Here is a 20,345-nt window from a genome sequence, read left to right on the forward strand (position 1 = left end):
TTAGCAAGTCGGTTAGAGTGTAACATTATGTTCGTGGTACACGGAGAACAGATTTCGCAACAAAACAGTGTCTGCAGGTTCTCACAGAGGACTTTTGCAAGAGCGAATAGGATGGGCAAATAATCAGTGAAGTCGAGCACGTGAAATCCTTTAGGATCTGCTGCCCTCACTGTAAAGAATAATCTCCATAGTCAATGACACTGAAACGTGACAGTTTGTCTAATTTTAGTATGCTATCTCCTAAGGGATCTACCATACGTAGGGGCAACCCTGTGCATTACGAAGAATATTCTTAGCCCAGAAAAAAGTTTTCAAAGCGATCTGTGGTGTGGTTCGGAAACTTCGTATAGGCTATTTTTTTAAGCGTTTGGAATTTCTAATCCTGTCATTTCTTTATGTTTACACCTTCGAGGGATTTGTGGTTAATAACATGGAATCATTCAAAATTCACTGCGCATTCACTCAGTGAACACTTGAAAAAAATATTTGCACTTGGATAGAAGTTCTTTATCTGTGGCACAGCAAGGTACATATTATTCTGTAGTTTCTGTTGTCGCTAGGCTTTCTGCAGTACCGAAAAAAAAACGAGTTAAATTCCTAAATTTTAAAATCTAAGTTGAAGGGTTTCCTCATGGCACACTCGTATTTTACGTACAGGAATTCGTCGATGTAGTTTTTAGAACCTTTCGTAGTAATATTTAACATTTTACGCAGGGGAGAGGGAGTCAGAAACAGACTGAAAAGCTTGTAAGGATGTTGCAGAGGAGATTGCGCCGAGAAATAATTGTTAAGAAGAGAGTTCTATACGTTGCTCCGTTTCCGAGTTAACTGGTATCGAAGTTAGCCTATCGGGAGGCCGTTCCGCCCGAAAATTCAAGAGCCCTGCCCGAGACGGTATCTCCAAATGTGTTCTCTGTGTTTCCTAAAACCGAACAAGAGAGCAATGCAAAATTGGACATGGAACGGTAGTAAGGATCGAACCCGAGCCAAAAGTCTGAGCAGTCTCGTACGCTATCGTCTACGCTATGAGACCAATTGACGCTACTTGTACTCATATCTACGGGCTGCTTGATGTTGCACGCGGTGCGCCTCGATAGCTGCGCGGTCAGCGTGGCGGATTGTTAGTCGAGGGGCCCCGAGTTCGATTCCCGGCCTGGTTAGAGATTTTCTCCGCACGGGGCCTGGGTGTTGGGTAGTCCCTACGCTCGTGTCGCCATAACTGATATTCCATTATACAGATGGCTGTATTCGCATGTGCCGAAAGCTTTCAAATTAAAAAACAGTGCTTATTCTACCGCCTGATTGGCTAACTGAAATTGTAACCAACTCCCAAATGCCACCACGTATCGAATTTTTTTCTGAACAATGATTTCTCAGCACAATCTACCTTGCAACTCCCTTACTAGTTTTTCAGACTGTTTCTGAGCAACCTATATAGTATACTAATACCTTTCAGAGTTATTTAATTTTAGTTTATATTTTTAAATATTTAATCAGAATTCTGTGAACTAAGTTATGACTCATTCCATGATGGTATTCTTTGCCTTGCGTGGTGTCACAGAACCTGAAAAAGTACGGAATACATAAATGACACTAAAATATTCGACAGTCATTTAGAAATACTAACATTACAGCTGAGCAAAACACATTAGGCCAGTATTGAGCCCGGTGACAGCAGGTTGCGCTGGCGTAACTGGATCCGTCATGTCAGGCTACTGGGGACCTGCCCCTCGTGCCGCGCTGTTACTCACGGCTCCCGCCACGTGACCGGCGCTGGCGGCCACGCTGCACGCTGCCCGTCACGGGTGGCGGCGGTCAGCAACGATACGTTGAGTGCATGCGGGCTTCAGAGTCCGACTGCCATGGAACACAGTCTCGTCCTAGAATGCATCTGAATGTTCGAAAGAGAAAGAGGTAAGGAAGAGTTCGACGACGACGTCACTACAGTCGGAGCAAAAGCTCGGAACGAGGAGAGAAATTGGCTGTGCCCTCTCTAAGGAACCGTGGCATCCTTTGTCTCAAGAGATTAAGAGAAACTATCGAAATAAGTGTCCAAGGAATAGAAAAGCAGCTGGAATCACTCAATAGAGGAAAGTCCACTGGACCTGACGGGATACCAATTCGATTCTACACAGAGTACGCGAAAGAACTTGCCCCCCTTCTAACAGCCGTGTACCGCAAGTCTCTAGAGGAACGGAGGGTTCCAAATGATTGGAAAAGAGCACAGATAGTCCCAGTCTTCAAGAAGGGTCGTCGAGCAGATGCGCAAAACTATAGACCTATATCTCTTACGTCGATCTCTTGTAGAATTTTAGAACATGTTTTTTGCTCGCGTATCATGTCATTTCTGGAAACCCAGAATCTACTATGTAGGAATCAACATGGATTCCGGAAACAGCGATCGTGTGAGACCCAACTCGCCTTATTTGTTCATAAGACCCAGAAAATATTAGATACAGGCTCCCAGGTAGATGCTATTTTTCTTGACTTCCGGAAGGCGTTCGATACAGTTCCGCACTGTCGCCTGATAAACAAAGTAAGAGCCTACGGAATATCAGACCAGCTGTGTGGCTGGATTGAAGAGTTTTTAGCAAACAGAACACAGCATGTTGTTATCAATGGAGAGACGTCTACAGACGTTAAAGTAACCTCTGGCGTGCCACAGGGGAGTGTTATGGGACCATTGCTTTTCACAATATATATAAATGACTTAGTAGATAGTGTCGGAAGTTCCATGCGGCTTTTCGCGGATGATGCTGTAGTATACAGAGAAGTTGCTGCATTAGAAAATTGTAGCGAAATACAGGAAGATCTGCAGCGGATAGGCACTTGGTGCAGGGAGTGGCAACTGACCCTTAACATAGACAAATGTAATGTATTACGAATACATAGAAAGAAGGATCCTTTATTGTATGATTATATGATAGCGGAACAAACACTGGTAGCAGTTACTTCTGTAAAATATCTGGGAGTATGCGTACGGAACGATTTGAAGTGGAATGATCATTTAAAACTAATTGTTGGTAAGGCGGGTACCAGGTTGAGATTCATTGGGAGAGTGCTTAGAAAATGTAGTCCATCAACAAAGGAGGTGGCTTACAAAACACTCGTTCGGCCTATACTTGAGTATTGCTCATCAGTGTGGGATCCGTACCAGGTCGGGTTGACGGAGGAGATAGAGAAGATCCAAAGAAGAGCGGCGCGTTTCGTCACTGGGTTATTTGGTAACCGTGATAGCGTTACGGAGATGGTTAATAAACTCAAGTGGCAGACTCTGCAAGAGAGGCGCTCTGCATCGCGGTGTAGCTTGCTCGCCAGGTTTCGAGAGGGTGCGTTTCTGGATGAGGTATCGAATATATTGCTTCCCCCTACTTATACTTCCCGAGGAGATCACGAATGTAAAATTAGAGAGATTAGAGCGCGCACGGAGGCTTTCAGACAGTCGTTCTTCCCGCGAACCATACGCGACTGGAACAGGAAAGGGAGGTAATGACAGTGGCACGTAAAGTGCCCTCCGCCACACACCGTTGGGTGGCTTGCGGAGTATCAATGTAGATGTAGATGTAATTTAAATCCGGGTGGTCAAATGGTGATTTGAAGTTCCATTCTCCCGAATACGAGTCCAGTTTTTTACAACTATGCTCCTTCTCTTGAAGAAAGTTCGGAACCGCTCGATGAGACTCTTTCCAAAGGTCCCCCGAGTTTATTTCTCCAAAAAGAGGCATATCGCGCAACCGTGAAGTCCTTCTGTGCTGTCACTGAGGACAGTAGTACATTGCAGTCATCACCAGGGTTTAGGATGCTAGACATTAACGGGCATCGTGTTTTGGAGGGACTAATGCGCTTTAGGACAACTAAAGAACTATTAAAGTGCATTACTGCTACACTTTTTATTTAAAAGTAAGGCGATTTGCAGTAGTGGAGCAAGAAGATATGTGACAATTTGGTTTATTTGAAAGTGCTGCTGCTTGTTTGCTTCCCTAATCTTGTTCAAATGTTCACAAACCCTGCGTTTAACAACGGCGATGTGGAATATACGTTAAACTACAGCCTCATTTTTGTTAGCAAAAATTAATTTCAAAAACATTACAAAAATTCTTATTTTAGTTGGAATTGGCATTATGCCACGCAAGGATCATTGTGCTGTCTAGCACCGGTAGGAATAATCAGTTAACGGGCTACAGAATTAATGGAACGATTCTAAAATCCAAGCAATTACTTTTACAGTACAGTTTTGCTGTAAAATTTATAAAATTTATTTATTTCTCTTTATGGCGGCGAGGAAAGAGTCTTGTTATGGTGAAAGAGGAATATGAAATCTACGAAAGGCTGCAGTGCCGACATGAGACTTTCGGAAGCGGTGAGAGTAATCACAGTGCTGAGAATAGCTCCAAATATACAACTGTTAACAGCGCTATTAGCTATTAAAAGCGACAGTTGAGGCGAAGTGGTGGATCTGGGTCTAGCGCTAAGGTAGAATTGCAACATATCGTTTCATCACATTCAGGAAACAACATCGCATGCGAGATGTCACCAGTAGTGTAGCAATGGTGTCCAGCCAGGACGTACGTTTTTAAGGAATTAGGCCGCCAGTGGCAGGCATTTTCAATCTTGAGCACGAAAGGTTGGGAGTGGAGCCCAGATCTTGGAGATATCTCAGACGACTGTGTAGCACACTGGTTTTGTAGGTAGCACCACCAGTATCGATAAACAAACATCAGCTGTTTACAAATACTTACATCACACGCATTGAAACTTCAAGAACTGTTACTGCCTGAAATGTACATTGTCAAGTATTGGTTCCACACTTCGAAAAACTTCATTTAGTATCCTCTATTGTTTGTATAATTTTGATCGTAAAGCTGCGACACTTGTAGAGACTGGAGTCACAATTTCAAGAATGAGATACTTCTAGATTTGTATAAAGCCTCAAATGTACCACTGAAAACTACGTGACAATGTAGAAATCAACAATGGCTTTATTCGGGAGATCGAGGAACGCAGGCGTCTACTCCCGAGAAAACGTGCCTTGTCCATGCTCGATGGTCATTAGGATTTCTTATAACTTGATAGTAAATGGAGCTCAGTTTTACTAGGAAAGTGGGATAAATGAGCAGACACACCGAATAAGGGGCCATCCCGGTATTCAGCTTCAGATATCCGACGAAATTACTTTGCATGCATGCGTGCATGCGCTGATGAGGAAACATGGTTGCAAATCAATAGCCGTTTGTGGCAGTTTACGGAAATCACTCTCCATGTCATGGAATGCCTTTAAGTAGTCATATTACCGCTGGATAATGACGGCAATGTGGCTGAAGAGCCCATGCAGTATAAACAGTCTATCGTCTCGTCGCAGATTTCATCGAGAGTATAAACGAAAGACAGGACGTGCGAATTCTGAAGCATGGTATTTCAAAGATGTGAGCGTGAAGGTGTTGAAAAAAACAACATGAACAGCACCTGATATGGTGTAGGGCTACCTTCAGATTCCGAAATAGCCGGTTTAATCTTGGGGTTTTATAAATGCAAAAAACTGAGCAATGGAAATTCGTACTGTTGTCGAAAGTAAGTTGTTTAAATTCCTTTTGAGATAATGGAAGGTACTAGGAAAAAGGAGAGGGTGGAGTGAGGGAGGCAACTGACCTTAACATTTTACCCAGTACAGGCTGCAGTGGCTCCACAACATTCTGGCGTGGATGCAACTGAAGATGTGTTATTTCAGCATAAGGCGTTACAGAAGTTTTACCGTGCATCTAAGTTGAAAGAAAACAGTGAATTGTACCGTTCCTCAGGTGTTCTCCATTAATAGATATGTCCTGAGGAAGGAGACGGTGTAAACGTAGAGTCATAGGGCCACATTTCACCTCCTTGAGCGGTGGTGACGGTTTTACCCCTTACACCACTGAAGACCCTTCTGTGCATTCGCATGGTTTACGCGTGGTTTGACAGCAGCATCTTTACTTCAAATTCGTACATATATAGTTATTATCGAGTTTTTACGTCGGCACTGTGTTACGCAGCCAAGTGTTTAGCTCAGTATTAAGTTTTTCTTCCAGTTATATGTTCAGCAGTTTAAGTCTTCACATGAACTGTACATACAGTCACTTCACTAGGTACTGTAACTGTGTCACCTCTATCGGTAATGTTGCTTTCTGTACGATCTGACTTGACATACCATCGAAACACTATTAACGAGCACAAATACACTGACCACTCAGGAGACTTGTAGAGGTTTTCTAATACATTGGAAGGACAAAACACAACGTCAGAGTGATACACGTTAGTCAGAAAATAAGATGTCTGAATGACAGTGTTTCCAGCCCTTGTAATTATGCTCTAGCCGATGGCACGCCTTTTAGACGTGGGCGCTTCTGGAATGGCGGACGCCGGACAAGTGAGCGTTCTCGTGGGACGGTGGGATGACGGCAACACTTCCTACGTTCGAGCTTCCTACGCAGCCGGTGCGGGCAATGGTGTCAGGGACCTTCTCGCTACGTTCTCGTGTCAGAGCTGTTTATGTGATCGCTATGGCCGAGCCAAAGAGCGGTAACAAAATGCGCAATAATGGAAGTGTCTCGTGTGCTGCGTGTTCTGTCAGAGGTTTACACGGCCGGTTCATTCTTATTACTTGTGCATCTGCCTGTCTCCTTGTGCATCTGCCTGTCTCCCGTCACGATAGTAAATTACAAGAAAATCATCATGTATGCAGCCATCTTCCATAGTTACCATTACTCTAACCTCTTCAGTTCCAGAGGTTTCTGTGACCTTAGTAATCTATACGTAATGCAAATTGAGAAGAACAACAGGAAACGCATAGTTGAAAAGACACGGAAAGAAGCAAGCCTAAAACAATGTATCCATTTCGAAGCCGTGTGAAGTTAGAGAGGACAGTCTTTCTGTATATATTGAGGAATTTGGCCTTGCAGACACTCCTTTAACAGCTGTTTTGCTTATTTGTAGAAGGAATAAACAACATATTAAAGCTTAAGTCAGGCTGCCCGGACAAAGACATACCAGTCAGCTTCTTAAAATGTTAAGTGTCTTGTAAAAGGTAAGCCCCGTATTTCCGTAAAATACTGTAAAATCAAGAAAGCGTGCTGGAAAATAATGCCTCCGAACGTTTAAGTGAAAACTCTTAAGACTTTTGAAATAAAACAAACGTTATTAACGTTCTTCATTGTTATTCTTTATGTTTACACAGTTATTTCTCGTCATAGTCATCCCTACGACGAATACATTTTTCGCAAAGAGACCAGTTCTGTTGATACCGTCACTGTAGAAGGTTTGATTTTGTTGACGGAGCTACAACCTTGATTCTGATTGCACCGCTTCATCACTATTAAAGTGAAATCGTCGAAGGTGTTCGTTAAGTTTTGGAACAGATGAAAACCTGATGGGGCCAATTCGTGACTATATGGAGTACGATCGATAACAGTGGACGCAAAGCTCGGGATTGTTTCAGATGGCGCGGTGCTCGTGTGTGATATGGCACTGTCGTGCTGAAGGAATGCTCCGAGTGTGGATGAACTTTTCGAATTCGAAACTCGATTACAACACGCTGTTTCTCACGCACCGACATAGTTAACGTCACGCTCCGACATGCTACACGCTACAATTCGGAGCCCTCTAGTGGCGGGGGGCTGCAACTTGTGTTGGCGGAGTGGAAAATTTCACCGAGCAATCTGCATGACAAATAATACTTCATCAGATATTGAGATCACAATAAAAAATTAGAGAAATAAAGGTGTAAAATGTTAATAACGGTTGTTTTATTTAAGAAGCTTAAAGAGTTTGGAGGCATTACTTTTATGCTCTCTCTCGTACTTGAAGAGTTCAACAGGAGCAGACCTGAAATGGCCATTGATTCATCCTGTTATCCCTGTTATCAAGATTACTACGATTTTCCGAGATCAGTTGAAAAAAAATACGAGATGATTTTGCGGGTGAGGTCATGTCCATGGAAAGCAAAGCTAGTTATCCTTTATGTCAGCTAGACGGTAAAATTGTGAAGAAAGGTGTAGCAAACCGATGTATCTTCTAGTTTCTTTTGTCGTATAATACTAAAATGTTGAATATTTCTTCCGAATAAGACCTAAGATAAATATAGGGCGTTTCAAAAAGATTCATCCTATTTTATGAGGCATTTCTTCCAAATGAAAGAAGATAGAACCTTGGGGTAAGATGGTTCAGAGGACTCTAAGCACTATGGGACTTAACATCTGCCGGCCGGAGTCGCCGAGCGGTTCTAGGCGCTACAGTCTGGAATCGCGCGACCGCTACGGTCGCAGGTTCGAATCCTGCTACGGGCATGGATGTGTGTGATGTCCTTAGGTTGGTTAGGTTTAAGTAGTTCTAAGTTCTAGGGGACTGATGACCTCAGAAAAAATGGCTATGAGCACTATGGGACTTAACATCTAAGGTCATCAGTCACCTAGAACTTAGAACTACTTAAACCTAACTAACCTAAGGACATCACACGCATCCACGCCCGAGGCAGGATTCGAACCTTCGACCGTAGCGGTCGCGCGGTTCCAGACTGAAGTGCCTAGAACCGCCTGGCCACACCGGCCGACACTAGAATATATCTTTCACATTCTTGCACATACCACTTTGGGTTACTTTTTACAAGTTGGCCGTTGTCAGTTTTCGTGACTGGTGCCGCTACTTCTCAATCAAAAAGCTCATCAATTAGCCTCAGCTGGGTTGAGTGCACCCCGCGTGCCAACAGCACTCGACAGACCCAGACGGTGACCCATCCAATTGCCTGCCAAGCCCGACAGCGCTTAATTTCAATCATCTGACGGAAACCGGTGTTAACACTGCGGCAAGGCCGTTGGCTTTTTACAAGTATATTGAGGATAAAATTTTCATTTATCTATCACAGATGTTCAATGAGTCCTCCAGTGCAGGCGCAAGAAACGGCCAGATACTTTTGTGGGCATGTCTGGAGTTCCTGAGATCAGGCGACCATGAAGCACAGTAGTATAAGGGGGCGATCGAAGGGTTTCCACTTGAGGCCGTTGCTGCAGCGTATATGCAACGCAACGCGACTCCGATGCGACATGTAATCACCGGCACCGACGTTTAGCCAACAGAGTAGTACGGCATTTGTGTCTTCCCTACGTGCGTGCGGTAAATGTGGAAATGTGAACTGTAGCGTCGTTACTAGCAAATGCGTCCAAACAGGACCAACTTGCTGTTCTTTTCTTGGCTGACAAAGGAAAAACAGTGGTAGACATCCATCGGAGAATGAAGAATGTGTATGGGTCAGCATGTCTGTTGAAAACAGCCGTTATAGAACGGTGCTCCTATGGGTGCTGCTGCTTCATGATAAAGCAGGACCCCATATCGAGTATGTCTTAACGCACAGTTGCGCCAGTTCAAATGGGAGACATTCGAGCACCCGTCCTATAGGTCTGATCTCTCCCCACTTGATTATCATGCCTTCGGTCCCTTAAAAAAGGCCTTGAGGGATCGACAGTACCTGTGGGATGTGCAGCAGGCAGGATTAGCAGACAGTTACGCACTTCCTCACGCAGCAGTGCACTGTGTTTGACCATACAGCGATCTTGAACCTGGTGCGTCGGTGAGAGGATTGCCTCAGTGTTCACGGCGATTCTTCCTGCTTGGCCTACCGATTCTGTACAGTACGACCTTCGAACGGAAGCTTTTTGATCACCTCTTATACAATTAGAGATCCACATGCCTCATACGGCCGATCACCGCCAAGTTGTATCTGAATTACAGTTCTTGAAACGGAGAACGGAATATGCCTTTTTTTGTTTTTTGCTGTGTTATCGCAATTTCAACTCGACGCACCGCGGCAATGAATGAATGAGCATGCTAGCTGCACCTCTATCCTCAACAAACACTGATGACTTTCTAGTGAAAATGTACCCCAAGTTTCTTTCTTCATTCATATAGAAGATAGTCTTGTGCAATTGGATAGGTATTTTTGAATCACCCTGTATCATGTCAACCATCTACTTCTTACATACCAGTACTTTAAAAGATTTATCCTGTCTTTCGATGTGCTCGAGTTTCCTCTGACTACCACAGAGGAAGTGAGTACGACGTCAAATAAATCATCAGTACAGAGTATCAACAGAGATTTACAATATTTACAGGAGTCACCAGATGCATCTTCAAATACGGAACTGGATCTGGAAACCAGGAGTCTTGGGGTTTTATGTTCGGTCAACGCAAAGCTCATAGCAGGCGGAAGTGTACCCCAAGTTTCCTTCTTCATTCATATAGGAAACAGACTTGTGCAATGGGATGTGTCTTTTTGAATCACCCTGTATCGTGTCAGCCATCTACTACTTACATACCTTAAAAGATTTATCCTGTCTTTCGATGCGCTCCATTGTCCTCTGCCTACTATAAAGGTGAGTCAGACGTCAAATAAATAACCAGGGCAGAGTATGAAGAGAGACTTGCAATATTTACAGGAGTCGCCACCTGCATATTGGAATACGGAACTGGATCTGGAAAAAAAGAACTCTTAGGGTTTTATGTTCGGTGACGTCGAGCTCATTGCAGGCGGAAAATTACACAGAAAGGACTCGACTATGTCCTTTCCAAAGAGATCCATCCAAGTATTGGCTAAAATATTAAAGAATACTACTGAAAACCTACATCTGGATCTGCGGGTGAGGATTTCATTCCATTTACTACCAAATACGTGTCTATTGTCTTAACCGCTTGGCCAGTTTGGCGTTGTTTCTCAATTTTCCCGTCCGATAAATACTTCGCGAACTCACAGAAGATTGTAAATGTAACAAAGATTGATCAAAAAGAAGACAGCTGAGACACACAAACTACCCCACCCATAATGTGTGTTTTCTACAAACCTCCAAAGGCGCTGACTCCAAATCTTCAGAAGAAACCCCAGTAAATGGAAAACGCGAAGGGAGAAGTTGTTGCCCAAATACTGAGCTATCGATTTCCGTGTTAGAACATAACATAGGTGCAGATTAGCTAAGTAAAAATAAATTTATTAACCTATCCACAAGACTGCCACTAACTGCAGTTAAAGTGAAGTACTGCACCAACACCAGTGTCATTTTCCGGGAGAGGATTATCAAAAAAGACGACTACAAAGTATCAAGCCTTTCGAAGAAATACAAAAAATTCTGCAGCTCTTTGAAATCCGGACTTTCTAATATATTAATACTTATACTTAATAATTTCTGCATTATATCTTTTTGTTACACACAATTTTTATCAAAGTATTAATTTTTTATCGAACCACGTAGTGTATTATGTAACAGACTTTCGTGGAATATACGCCACCAGAGACCGTAATGTCCATCTAGTAGGGACTTCAGAAGGTAAGTTATACATGTCGCCTCTTGCTAAGACTACTGCGCAGCAAGAGTAGCACATTGTCAGGAAAGAGTTCATGTTTCGGATTTCCTGCGACACGGTTGTGCTGCTGTACGTGTAACAGGTATACCACAGTGTGCGATTGAAACGGCACGGCAACTAGAAACTTATGCTATATATATGACGGTAGTATCTTTTCCCGAAAGAACAGTTACCGTGGATGACCATGCAGCTTTGCTAGAAATGAAATGATAATTAAATGGACACCCTAGCTGCAAGCAGGCGTTGATACACTTCATTGGGGACATGTTGAAATATCTATTAGGCGCACTACGAATGTAGTGTTGTGGACATGTTGGGAATGTGGATCTCACGGGGAGCGCGCAAGGGATAAGTCCCTGCAGACGCACTATCCTCTGTGCCCGCGGTGGCTCAGAAGACAGTTCCGTTTCAGCCGCGCTCGCGAGTGGCCGCTGTTAACTGTTGCGCTGCGCTTCAGTGTTTACGTCGCTGTACTTGTGCTTCGCCGAGTGCCGTCTGTCCGTTAATCTCCGTGTTCGTTCCTGTTCCTTGTGATCTGATCGCTCTTTCTGGTCTTGCTGCTGCTACTTGGAATTTCGGTTGTTTAACCGAAATTGCTTCGCTGGATTAACCATGGCTACAAACCTCAGGAAGAATACTCTGGTATTTGCTTTTGACAAAGAATCCCGTCCTGTTCAGCCGACATCCCTGGAAATTGATGACTGGATTACACAGGTAATTGGTCTAAATTCTGAAACCGTTCATACCTGGCAACTGGATCAGGAAAAATACTGTGTTTTTGTCAAGTTAATCAGTGCTTCGACTGTTGATAAAGTGTTACGAAAGTGGGGCTATGAAGTAGATTTTGTGCATAGAAATGGTTATAAAAGTAAGGTTTCCATCTATAGAGCGGACATTCATTACAAAACCGTTCGTGTCTTGAATCTCCCCATTGAAATTGAAAATGATAAGATTAAGGAAGCTCTTTCAAACTACGGAGACGTTAAATCAATTGCAAATGAAAGATGGTCGCCTCGCTTTAAACTGCAGTGTTTTAACGGGGTCCGCTGTGTAGAGATGGACGTTAAGACGAATATTCCGTCTCACATAACTGTTTGTGGGTATAAGGCACAAATTGTTTATACAGGTCAGGAAGCTACATGTCATATATGTAACGAAACCGGCCACTTCAGACAGGAATGTCCGCGGCGAACTGTTGTGCTTAAAAGTAATTTGATACAGCGTCAGAAGCTTACCTTAAATGATCTGTTACCAAAGAATAGCCCGGAACAACTGGTTGAGGATGTTTACGCAGCGGGACAAGCTGATGTCTCCCTTCACGATAACAGTCAATTTCCCCCGTTAACAACAAAAGGAAACCCCGTTGCCACTACTCGTGAAACTGAAATGCAACCGAAAAAACGACCTCTGGAGCTAACTGATAGTTGCTCAGAGGACGAGCTGTCTTGTCCCACTCCCTCACTTCGCAAGCAAAAACAGTGCGATGAGAAGGCAGAGGAACCTGATGGCAAAATGCGAATGGAAACTAATGAACAGAAAGATAATACACATACGGTACCAGAAAATGAAAGGGGTGTAAGTAGCATTAATTTGCAAGAAACAACAGGTGCAGTAGCCGATTGCAAAGATCAGAATCTATCTGTTAATAAACAACTTCAGGGAGAGGATGCAAAACTGCAGTCTCCATTTGTTTCCCTCGATCAGAAAGTGAGTGAAATTAATAAAGAACGAGGAAGTGGTGGCCAAACTGAAATCACGGTCAACACCTCAGGGCAGGCGCCGGCAACCGAAATTGCGAAAGCGTCTGCTGCTGCTCCAGATAAGCCGCGAAGTAAAATACCGACGCAACCAAATGAGAATGTAGCTCGTAACCAAGGGAAGGGAAAATCCAGTAGGGGCGACCCAAGCCCAAAGAATGTTCAGTCCGAAACGGTCGTACACGAATCACTGGAGGAAAAATCAGAAAGTTTACCAGGAAATCAGTCTGCTTGCGGCACAAGAGAAAACATCAGAAGTAGAAAAAAACGGGACAGTAACTAATAAACTGATTGAAGTGTTATTCCATGTTCAGCCTTCCGAGAAAACTGTTACAGCTTAACTGAACCCTGAACCACAGTAAACTAAATTAGTTCAACAAAACAACTACATAGTGACAGCACAATGACGCAATCTTATTCTGTCACCACTATAAACATAAATAAAATCACGACCGGTTTGAAATTATCGGCCCTTAAGGAATTTTTGTACGAATCCGCGACTGATATTGCCCTGTTACAAGAAGTTCTAATTTCAGATTTGGTAATTCCCGGTTTTGTCAGTTACATAAATGTGTCTCCCGAAACAAGTGTTGGAACAGCTATTTTGGTAAGGGAAGGGATTACAGTAAGCGAGTTGGAACGACTGGAATCCGGAAGGGGAATAGGACTAAACATCTATGATGTGACTATCATCAACTTGTACGCCCCTTCAGGAAGTTCTCATCGAGCTGACAGGGCACGTTTCTTCAAAGATGACCTGATATACTTGTTAAGGAAATCACCAAGACAGTTATTACTTGGAGGTGATTTTAATTGTGTTTTAAATCGAAAAGATCAGTTACCTAATTTTAATTTCTCAAGTGAACTAAAACAATTAGTTACTGGTTTAGAATTAAAGGATATATGGGAAATCAAATACCCCTCCTCTGTTGAGTTCACTTATGTCACGGCAACATCACGTAGCAGGATTGATAGACTATATATTTCTAAAAATCTTGTAACTTCCGTGACAAAAGTAGAAACCGTTCCTACGTACTTTTCAGACCATTCAAGTGTCTTAGCTTGCATAAATCTAACAAGACAGCCGGTTCGCCGATTCAAGAATCAGTGGAATTTGAACACTTCCTTGTTAGTTAATCATGATTTAGAAGATCTGATTAAAGAAACATGGGCAATATGCCTGCGAGCCCGTAGTAGATATGCCACTGCTATTGACTGGTGGGTTAAAATGGCAAAGCCAAAGTTGAGGAAAGTTCTTATTCAATACAGTGCCCAGAGCGCAAGGGAAATGAAATGCACTATAGAGTATTACTATTCTGTTTTGAGAGATCTATATGATCAAGTCTCAGCAGGTTCCTCACTTCGGATAGCAGACATAAAAAAAGTCAAAGCCAAGTTACTTAATATCAAGAGAAGTCAAATGGAAGGGTTGAAGATAAAATCGAAGGCAAATTCGGTGTCAGCAGATGAAACTACTTCCCTATATCATTTAGTGAAGCATACGAAAAACGGGAGAAGGACTTTTATTGAAGAAATTCGAACAAAACACGGCACGATTCTCAGAACCCAGCAGGATATCATGGACGAGATTTATCGCTATTATTGCGAGCTATATTCTGTACATCAAAGTAGTGATACTTCCTTGGAAGAATTCCTTGACATCATAGCCCCACAGCTGACAGAAGATGACAACGAAAATTTTCTCGAGGTTGTCAGTGAAGAAGACGTGTATGAGACTCTGTGCGCCTCGCCACCAAAAAAATCCCCAGGACCGGATGGTCTGCCAGCAGAGTTTTACATCCGTTACTGGCCAATAGTAGGTGCGAAAATTACGGACATTGTAAATGAGGTTATTCAGGGTAAAATGATTCCGGCTGAGTTTAAGGAGAGTAAAATTGTTCTGGTGCCAAAAAATAATGGAAACAAAGATTTAAATAATTTTCGTCCAATTTCACTGCTGAATTCTGATTATAAATTAATAGCTAGAATAATAAACAAGAGAATTTCATGCCTTACAGATAAAATTATTAGTCAACATCAGAACTGTGCGCAAGGCAGAACCATTTTTCAAAATCTAGCGGAATTCAGGGATATCATTGCAATAACTTCTGTAACAAACATAAAGTGTGCTTTATTGTTTTTAGATTTTTATAAGGCGTTCGATGTAGTTAACCATGAATATCTTCTACAGACATTGAAGAAAATAGGTTTCAACGATAGGGTTATCCAGTTGATTAAGAACATAGCAACTGGAATAAATGCTAAAATAGCGGTGAATTGTCAACAATCCAGGCCGATGCAAATACAACGAGGTGTTCCTCAAGGAAGTCCTCTGTCCATGTCGCTCTTCGCAATTTCGCTGGAACCTTTCCTCCGACACGTCCATGCTACATTAAAAGGCTTAACATTATCAGGAAACAAAACAGTTATAAGAGCCTATGCTGACGATATAGGGGTCATTATAAGGAATAATGACGAGGTAACCACGCTAGCAAAAGTGATTGATTCGTACTGTAGAGCATCTGGAGCCAATGCAAACGGAAAAAAAAGTAAGATGTTAAATCTCAGAGGTTTTGCTAATATCAACGTCGAGTGGGCAAAATTAGTCGGACAACATAAAACACTTGGGATCACCCTGACAGCATGCCCTATGAAAATGACGGCTTTAAATTGGAAAGTTGCAGCAGATAAAGTGCAAGGAGCCATTGTAGAGAATTTAACTCGATATATGAACCAAGTTCAACGAACACAGTATATCAACTCATGCATCCTTGCTAAGGCTTATTATACTGCCCAGCTGTTTCCAATACCGAGAATGATAGCGAGAAGAATAATGTCCAAAATCACAAAATTTTTGTGGAGAGGTGAAGTGTTCAGAGTACCTGCTGAAGTAGCCACTTTAGATCCTAAAAATGGTGGACTAGGATTAACTGACATAACGGATAAAGCCTCTGCTCTTTTTATCAAAAGGCAAGTTAATTTAATAAGAGACTCGCGAGAAAGCATAACCAGCCAACTTTTCGAGATCATTAAACCTCCAAGCCTGCTTCCCCCGATTGACGTGCAGAATATCAACAGTCGCTTACAGCACGTGAGGATTTTCTATGTTGAGTTTAGTTATGTCAGTGTCGAACTCAGGCAGTCCCGACACTTAACATCGAGAGCCATAATGCGGGAACGAAAGAAAAGCGAAGGAAGAAACAAAATAGAACGACAGTTTCCAAACATTGAGTGGACTGAGATTTGGAAGAACATTAGTTCTAATGTGCTCACGTCTAACATAAAAACGTCATGGTACAAGACAGTTAACAACATAGTTAGCACCAATGAAAGACTGCACGCAATCGGACTCTGTGAAACAAATTTATGTCAACAATGCCATCTAGTTGACACAGTAATTCATAGATATACTTGCAGTGGTCACATGAATAGTTGGAAGTGGATCCGGGAGCAAATAGCTCTGATTACAAGAACATCCCCTGAGTATATATCGCTGTCATTGATAAACAGGCCTGAAGCACGCTATTTCCCAGAAGCAAAAAATAACGCTGTGTACTGGTTGCTGGGAAATTTTGTTAACTACGTCCTTAACAAATTAGGATCCGATAGCATCATAGAGTTCAAGGTACACATGCTGTGTGAGTTCCACAAAATTAGAAGCTATTCGAATCACAAGAAAAAGTTCGGTAATATGCTAAAAATTGTATTTGAAAGAATGGGCATTGGTTAATATAAAAAAGAAGACTGTGTTGACAGTGATGTATTATAGTTACCTTAAGGATACTATTTAAGATTTTACAGTATATTTATTATGTGTGCTTTCTCTACTTCAGAGAGTAGTTTTTTGAAATTTATAAGCTAATGTACAGAACTTATGTGACATTGAGATTGTGTGTCTAATAGTGCCAAACACAAAACATGAAAGGTGCATTATTGGCTTATACTAGAAATTTGGAAACAGACAGTTTTTTATAGAAATTTCCTTATCGATTGGTTAAAACCATAAGATTCTATCCGATAAATGTAATATTCAATGGCTGGCACATTGCCCTGTTCATTTTTGCAGTGAAAGACTGATTATATAGATCTGATCACTTGAAATACTTAGATTCAATTAATGTCCAGAAAGTGTAGTTGGAAGGCTAGTCAACTTTATTATATATCTCCTTTCCGCCATTCTCAAGTATTTATGTTTAATTTAATTCTTTCTGGTGATTTAGTCAGTAACACAATCTTCTGTTGTCTTTCCTTAATGTCAGCGCAATTGAAATGATCAAACCGCTTTGTTTAAATAACTTCATGTATGTATAACTTAGTATGTATTTGCAATGTGTAACATTGTTTTTTTTTAATAAACGTTTTATATAAAAAAAAAAAAAAAAGATGGATAGAGCGTCTGCCATGTAAGCAGGAGATCCCGGGTTCGAGTCCCGGTCGGGGCACACATTTTCAACATGTCCCCAATGAAGTGTATCAACGCCTGCTTGCAGCTAGGGTGTCCATTTAATTATCATTCACCTTATGCTATAGTTAAAGTACACGGGACAGTAGGATTCTTGTGGGCGAAACTCCTAAATTGCACAGCCACTGACCGTGAAATTCTCGCGGTATATGGACCAAATGTGATGTCACGTCCAGCTGTCGTGGTCTCTGACCTGCAAACCAGCTTACGCAGTCAATTACGTGACTCTTGTATAGTAACGTCGCAGTGGAGTTACTCACATAGCGACTTATGTGACTAAGAAAGGTTGTCCTTAATACTAGCAAAGAAATACTAGTAGCAGAGACTGAATACTATCTCTGAGCAACTAGTCAGAAAGAGAAACAACTGTGTCCAAGAAAGGCCCCGTCAAATCTATAATGGACACTACATACTTTACTGCTTTTTGTCACGAGGTTCTACTGTGAGACGTTTTTCTGTTCTCGAGAATAAAGAAATAACTAGCCACCCAGAAGTACACTGCCGTCAAAGCGTCGTCTGTCATGTTGAACGTGAATTACGACAGCTGGTGCATACTCAACAAGAGCACCGTGCTGGCCGCCGCAGATAATGCCGGGCCCCATTTCCGGATGCGTCGCGGTTTACCGTTTCATTTTCAATTTGTTGGTTCATTCATGCATATACCATTCGATATGATTTCTCATACAGCTCATCATAGGTGGAGCATATATGCTACAACTCTACTTCATTCAGGGAGGAATACTTAATTCCTTCCCGCCAGAATCAATCGCTTCAATCGCTTCTTATGATTAGTAGAAAACAAATTTTACTGGAACCGAAAAACGCATGTGAAATTGATTTTCATCCACATGCAATAAATTTCTGAAGCAACACAGAAAAATAGCAACAAAGCAAAATATTCCTCACAAAAAGTGTGCAACAAAAACATGCTACGTATTCGAAAGTTTAGTTGTAACTGGGATCCAGTGCATTGAGGAATGTCCCTTGCTCCTAGGTTGAACTTTTTTTTTGTTTTTTTTTTTTTTGTTTGGACAAGTAAAAGTAGTTCCATAATCGTCTTTGATTTTTGGCGAAAATGTGAAAATCACAGATTGGAGCCATTTGGAATGTCCTGGGAAAATAGTTATTGCATTTTCTAACCTGTTCAAGATGTGTCCGATTTGGGTAGTGTGATTATTCAGAGCTTGTACAGCGTATTCCTATGATTCTGATTTAGGTGAGTATGTCGTGAAAGGAAAGCAGAAGGAGAAACCGCATGACCTCTACAGTCCCCTTTCCACGAAATTGGTTTTTGCTCTCAAATTTTCTCATTACGGACAGTGCCTTAGGTTCTCCTTTCGTTGGACACTGTATATAAGTTTATGAAGCCGCCGAAGACAATTGTCGACAGTACGACTCAGAACCTCTGCCTCAGCTTGGTAAATTTCACCGATAAAAATGACTTACTCCACGGAAACTCATACAACCGATCCACGCCTCGAGGGAAAGAAGGAAGATTGAATTTTAACATCAAGTCGGGAACGAGGTCATTAGAGACGCAACACAAACTCGGATTAGGGAAAGGTGGGGAAGTAAATCGGCCATGTCCTTTCAAACTTTCAAAGGAACCATCTCGGCATTTGCCTTAAGCAATTTAGGGCAATCACTCCACCCCTCGAATATGACATCTTACAGGAAAGCGACTCATTACTTGGTATAGGCGATAAACAAATAAAACCAATGGACCAATTTCAACCGAACTTGGAACACAAATCCCTTACTGTCAGGCAACAATCGCTGTAGATGTAAGAACCACCTACCAATCATAGTTCAGGTGATAGGGTAATCACTCCACGCCTCGAATAGGACATCTTACAGGAAAGCGACTAATTACTTGCTATAGGCGATAAACAAATAAAACCAATGGACCAATTTCAACCGAACTTGGAACACAAATCCCTTACTGTCAGGCAACAATCGCTGTAGATGTAAGAACCACCTACCAATCGTAGTTCAGGTGATATGACGTCATAAACAATGCGATGCGTAAAAAACTGTCACATCTTGCATCACGTTTAAGTTTATTACTTCTTTTCTACTAACTTTATTTGCAACACATTTCGCAGGCAGTAGCCACATACTTCTGCACAGCTGCAGCATCTCATGAGCTACGTAAAGTACAGCATGCATCTCTGATTGCTAGATATTTAAGATTATGTCTTGCAAGATCTTGTAACTTTACAGTCGTTTCAAAGTAACTGCACCACACCCACTGCAATGGGAAACAGGAAAATAAAATTGAAATAAAAGAACACTGAAGTATCTAGAATTTAAGACCTCGAGCTGAGACCTCCAGATATTAATTCTGACAACATTTACAGCAAGAAGTGGAAACGAGCCATACACCTATATGTGGAACGACATATTTCATTACTCTCGACCAGCCTACAGTTTTGAAATACTGTCGAAAGTATTACACCAAAATCAGTTTGGTAATGCGAGTGGCAAGAATTTAATCGGCCTACTTGGGGAAGACACTGCGAGGTGCAACATCTGACACGCCTACCACCTACGGTTCAAAATGGTTCAAATGGCTCTGAGTACTATGGGACTCAACTGCTGTGGTCATAAGTCCCCTAGAACTTAGAACTACTTAAACCTAACTAACCTAAGGACATCACACACATCCATGCCCGAGGCAGGATTCGAAACTGCGACCGTAGCGGTCGTGCGGTTCCAGACTGTAGCGACTTTAACCGCTCGGCCACTCTAGC

At 42.1% G+C, this 20,345-nt stretch overlaps 1 protein-coding gene across 7 annotated transcripts in view; it reads right to left on the bottom strand.

Annotated features, from left to right (window-relative positions):
• Positions 1-20,345, bottom strand: part of LOC124721404 (protein O-linked-mannose beta-1,2-N-acetylglucosaminyltransferase 1-like) — a 2,183,308-nt gene that overhangs the window by 2,066,344 nt on the left and 96,619 nt on the right. The gene's annotated exons all lie outside the window — the stretch shown is intronic.

This window comes from Schistocerca piceifrons, chromosome X, assembly GCF_021461385.2.
Source record: "Schistocerca piceifrons isolate TAMUIC-IGC-003096 chromosome X, iqSchPice1.1, whole genome shotgun sequence".
In the NCBI taxonomy this organism is placed as follows: domain Eukaryota; kingdom Metazoa; phylum Arthropoda; class Insecta; order Orthoptera; family Acrididae; genus Schistocerca; species Schistocerca piceifrons.